The following is a 5,806-nucleotide window of genomic DNA, read 5'->3' as shown; positions in this document are numbered from 1 at the left end:
TGTTTCAGTTTGTTCCACTCAATTTTCAAAGCCTTTTATACCGTTTTACGCAATGTAAAATGTCATTTTCAACGTCATGTGAGGTCACAAATTACACGACGTGGGTGAGGGCATACGCGAGGATTTCGGTATGTCCTATCAAGGTGCTGCACTCTCAACCATAAAGGCGAGGGATTGTGCCCAGCGGACACAGGTGGAGCTATTTCCTGGACATCGTTAATTGTGGACAACATGTTCTGTAGACATTGTGAGCTGTGGACATTGCGACCTTTGGACTTGGTGGACTACAGGCATTATAAACTGTGAATGTTATAAACTGTGAACAGGATAAAACGGACCCTCCGGGAACGCTAGGCATGTCTGTGTTTACGGCTCGGTCCAACGGAAGTAATCAGCATTTCGCGTTCCGTGGCAGATGCTTTTCGTCGGCCTTAAATTGCTCAACCTAAGCTGACCGAAGCCTTATTGTACTCCGCCTTCTGGAATTGCGTCTCATCAAGGCTTGGAAACAAACAAACAGACATCATTGTGCTCTTGCTGTGGGGCAAACAGCACAAAAGCATTTTACAAGTTTCACGAAGCCTTCCTGTTTTACGCGTGTTTGAACAGCTTTCCCTGTTTTGATGCCTGTCTTGGATATCCTGTTAGAACATCATGCCTTGCAGATGGGTGAGATCTATCGCCCCACCCTGTTATCTCGCTTTCCGAAAACTTGGAGCCACAACATTGATAAGAGAAGAAGTACGGGTGCTGACCTGTCAAATGGTCATCACTGTCACTACAGGCATAATGGGTTCAGAGTTTCTGACCAACTTCGAATGACATTCCATGTGCCGGGAGGGTACCGGTTAAACGACGGACGACAGGCAAACACTTGCTATCTTGTAAATATTCAACGTTTCGAGTCGTGTATGTGCTTGCGAGTAACAACTGCTGCGGAATGTTGCATACACATACACACACACACACACGCACACACACACACACACACACACACACACACACACACACACACACACACACACACACACACATGCACTCACGTACTTGCACAGATCATTATATATATATATATATATATATATATATATACATTTATTTGCAGAACGATTGCTAATAATTCATTTTAAACAAGATGAAGTCGAGTGCAGTCAGTAACACAATACATGAATGGAATCGGTAACTACGACAAATCGCCGGCACTGGCTTCCTCACACGGTTTACGATATGGAAGAAAGCTTGCTAGGTGCTGTGCAAACGTTAGAAGTGGCATACGACGTGTTCCTGGTCGCGATTTTCTCTCTGACCCGGGGTATTATTCTGCGAACTGTGGTGCCAGCTTTCGGCGAAGGGGTAATTGTGCGGTGTTGAGAAGGCACGAGGTCAAACCGAGCAGGGCTTTGTTGAGCGACCAACGCTTTTCTTGGAACAGCATTAGGAATATGCATCGTCCACACACGCGTACGTCTGTTCGACAAGAACCGTGCCAAACCACAGGCGCCTGTTCGTCGGCGTCGACCTTACTTTGACCTTGTCCTTGACGCAGGCTTCAGTGCCGGCCGGCCGGCAATCAATGGATTCTTAAAACACCCCTTAGCCATTTTATGATGGTTGGGAAATGTAAGAAGATGGGATATATTTTGTCTTCCTCTCAATACATTTTACGCTTCAACAAAGTCCCTTGCTTTAGGAGGTAAATACGAGCAAGCGCTCACCCGGAGCCTCGGCGAGTGGATTGGGGAACATGATAGAGAAAGGTCCCTATGATGGTGAAAGCCTCCCCCCCCCCCTTCCCCCAAAATCACCGGCTATCGACCACCTGTTATGAAGAGCATGGTTTTATTTGTCTCATTACTATCTTTATCTTCTTTGATTGGAACAGAAGCCAGAAGATGCTGCATAATCGAGTTGGTTGAATTTTGAAGGCTGTATACTGAAAAAATCGGTAGAGATCAGAAGCTTCTGCAAAATTTTGACCTGAGCTCTACAGAAATAGTGAGAATTCGGTGAACGGAAGCTATATATGCATATTTATTTATTCATTGATTTATTTATATATAGGCCATAAATGAATTGCACTTAGGATTACAACAAGCTGCACCAACCCTCGGACAGTTATGAACGTCTGGGCCGAAATCAAAACCAACCTGGTTTTACCGGATAGCTCGCTTCATTAAGTGGTGCCTTGCACCTTATCAGCTTCATTTGCTCATAAATGCTCCTCTTAAATTTTTTGACAACAGGAACCACAACAGACATCGTCCTTATACTTTTTTAAGTATCGGAGTAGATCGCTGACATCAAGTGACCCAGATGAACTCGTTGTGTTCTAGAATTTACCTCTTGGCATAATCCTTATCGCTTATTTCGACTGGAAAATAACAGCAATCTTAGGTTTTTGACCATTATGATTTTCCGAAGATCAAAGCAGGTGGTTGACTTAAAATGAACGGAAGTGATATTTTGCCTAGCACAAGTATTTAGACTCAAGGCGGTGGCATTGGGAGGTTTGCGGGCACTTTGGGCAGCAATGTTGAAATTGTTTGATCTTATTTGACCCGGAGGTCATGGCCTCAAATTTACGTCAAGTGGGTTCCCATGCAGACCAGCCCACCCTGTGAATTTAGTGTGTCTAGATCTCTTAATTTTGATATCTCTGAGGGTCAAGTTGACCCCTCCCCCGAGTGAAGGGTATTTAACAGGTCAGCCGGGCGTGTGTTAAAGAACCTAATCATGGGATTCGAGGGCTCACCATTTGGTACTGCTGGCCGTGACTGACATGGAGTTAGTCCCTAGTCTAGTTTTCAAGTCTAGTCTAGTCTAAAATAAACTCTCGTCATGAGCTTTCCGGGTTCTTTCATTGCCAGAAACCCCGACCAATGCAGGGGACCCGCTGGCATTCGGGGTTCCGTCCCCATCCTTGTCCAGTAGATGTTCCTTGGGTCGATTCGAGACCCCTTCTTGACACAGGATACTGTTAAGCAATGTGATCCCCTGACCTGACCGCAGCCAAAGGCGGTGATTGTATAATAGTAATAGTAATAGGTTGTATCATAGTATATGTATGCGCATGCATATATATACATATATATATATATATATATATATATATATATATATATATAGTAGTTTACATATATAGATCATCAACAAACTTGAGCACACTTTAGCCCACAACTATGTGTAGCCAGTTTTGTTACATGACCGTTCCAAAACAGGAAAACTTCCTTTGGTCTCGCGTGCCGTGTGGTTGAGCGCCTAAGCTGAGTGGTGCGCTGAGTAATGTAAGCCCTAAGTAATGACTGAGCGCATAAACTCAGGTAGATGTGAGGCCGAGAAAAAAGGCAATGTGTCCCAAAGTCAAACTCGAAAAATAACTTTTGGGTACAAACAAAGTGCATGCATAGTTAAAGCATCATCTTGTGCCGTTCTGCCTTTTTTCATCAATGATTTCATTTCATTTGTTTTCTTGTTTCCCTGCATTCATTAAATGCCCTGGGCACATTTGCTTTATATGGGGTGCTATGTGATGGAAGCCGGGCTTTGGAATATGGTATCACTCAAAACGTTGTCCTCAAATATGGAAGCGATTTGGACGCAGCGCAAATCGTCTAAGGAAACCATTGCTAATGTGGAAATATCACGCTTGTCTTGTATCTGTGCGGATTTAAATGTGTTTTTGTTATCATATCGATCACTTCGTGGCATTTCAAAAATGGACTTCCTTCCCCTCGGCGAACCCTCTCAAGCATCTTGCTCTCCGTAAGCGGCTTGAAAGCTAATTACATCCAACGGATCCTAGATATATCTCCGAGAGTCATAGATACACGTCTAATATGCCCTTAAGACCCCGGATCTTCTAGAATTACCAAATTATGCTAAGTAGCAGTTTCCAGGCTCATTTACGTCGTGAGATATTCTAGCAATGAATTGGTCGCTCGCAGAGCATATTTGCACTGGACTGCCGACCAGTATTTTTTCTATTTGGTTCAGAACAGACAGGCCTTTGTTAAACTGATACACTGTTGGGTGTCTCAGCATTGAAAAACTAGAAACGCGCTCTCTGGCATGCGAATGGGTATTTGCTAAAAAATGCCACCAAATTAAAAATCGTTTCCCACGACAATCCAAGTCAAGCTCGATTAATCATTTCCAAAGTTTGCTATCGATCACTGGTGGCATCTCACGATCTTGAATTGAACTGAATTACAAAACTGATCATAAAACGATACGATTGTGACGCGATCTATCAGTCGTGAGGTGTTTTTGAGCGATATTTTGTCGACTGGGACGGCTGGGACCTCCACGGCCGGCAGTACGAACCTTGGCGTGTTCAAGACGACTGTCTCACAAACAATGTGACATTCCGCAGGCGGCCCATGCCCAGCGACGGGAGCAAGGCGGCCGTCGGTAGAGCGCGCTGGTGCTCCACCGGCTGTCATACCGAAGCGAAGGAGAGCATATTTAAGAACTGGCCGCCGGCTGCTATACCGAGGCAGGATTGATCTACAGGATGCCAAACCGAGGCGGGAGAGAGCACATTTAAAGATCGGCTGCCTCTTCCGCAGCCGGGCGGGGGGGGGGGGGTCTTGAAGACCCCTTCCTCCGCCCATTTCTTTCCCAAAGATCATGCATTCGGGAGCCTACGAAGAACTGTCACAAAACGCTAACACAAATGTAAATGGAACAGGCTGCATCAGTACGCGGCACAAATAGTAATCAATCGTTTTCATTTTCTCGGGTTTCCGCTGGGGGCATGTTGAGGGCCGTAGAAGCTACAAGCTCACGCAAACATTCGAGGGTGCAGTGAGCGAAATCGGTTGGGCAGTGGCCGCGAACCATGAGACAGCAGACGTCCCAGCCGTCAGCGGCAGGCATGGCAGCCGTCAGCGGCGGCCGCTGTCGCTGTCGTTGGCTGTCATACTCAGCCCTCAGAGCGGCTGCATTAGCTGGATTGGGAGCCGACAGGACGGAATGCCCGCATGCCCGCATGTCGCGCTGTCGCAAGTTTTAATTAATATTTGTATTTTTATTTTATCTGAATTTGTCCGGAGTGATTTGTATAGATATGAACAGCGTCATTTCTTACCGTGGTGTAGGGAGGGAATGGTCGCGGGTTAGGGTGCTCGGCCATATCTTGCACCCCAAGTTACAGCATCATTTATTGCGAGTGGATCCGCAGGTCTGCCTCAGCGGCTCGTCAAGTCAAGCTTTGGCGGGCCTGTCTTTGCAACCAGAGATTTTGCAGCGATGTAGTCTTAAAGGTCAGTAGCACAATTCCCTGAACGTTGAAGTGTGTGACTGAGACAAATGTGGGCAGATTTTTTTCAGGAAAAATTGACATCCACTTCGCAAATGCTCAATAAAAATCATCCCCCCATTGGATTAGCAAGACAAACGCGAAATTCTCAGCCTGTGACACGATGAAGAGCTCTGGATGCAGGCGTGTCGAAAACTCGGCAGCCAGAGGTGGCCACGACGCAAGGGGCAAGACCATCTGACTGAGTGGAAGGCAGACGATGTATCGGCAGAAGAAGTGGGGCGACGTGTGTAGCAAGTCACCCGTACTAGGCTCCGCGGCTCCCTCACTAGGGAGCCGCAGAGTTCGAGGGCGTTTTTGTTGATTGACGTCAGATCTCGGACACCAGAGTAGATAGCCAGTGATATATGTAACGTTACTACTGTGTAATATACAAAATATATCTATATAATGCATAATGCATGCTATATATGTATGTAGCGTTGTGGAATTTGCAGTTGCATCGAAATTTTGCATCGAAATTTTGTGCACTGTGGCTATATTGTT

Source organism: Pollicipes pollicipes, unplaced genomic scaffold (genome assembly GCF_011947565.3).
Source record: "Pollicipes pollicipes isolate AB1234 unplaced genomic scaffold, Ppol_2.1 Scaffold_6052;HRSCAF=7182_pilon_pilon_pilon, whole genome shotgun sequence".
In the NCBI taxonomy this organism is placed as follows: Eukaryota; Metazoa; Arthropoda; class Thecostraca; order Pollicipedomorpha; family Pollicipedidae; genus Pollicipes; species Pollicipes pollicipes.
This window is presented reverse-complemented; position numbering follows the sequence as displayed.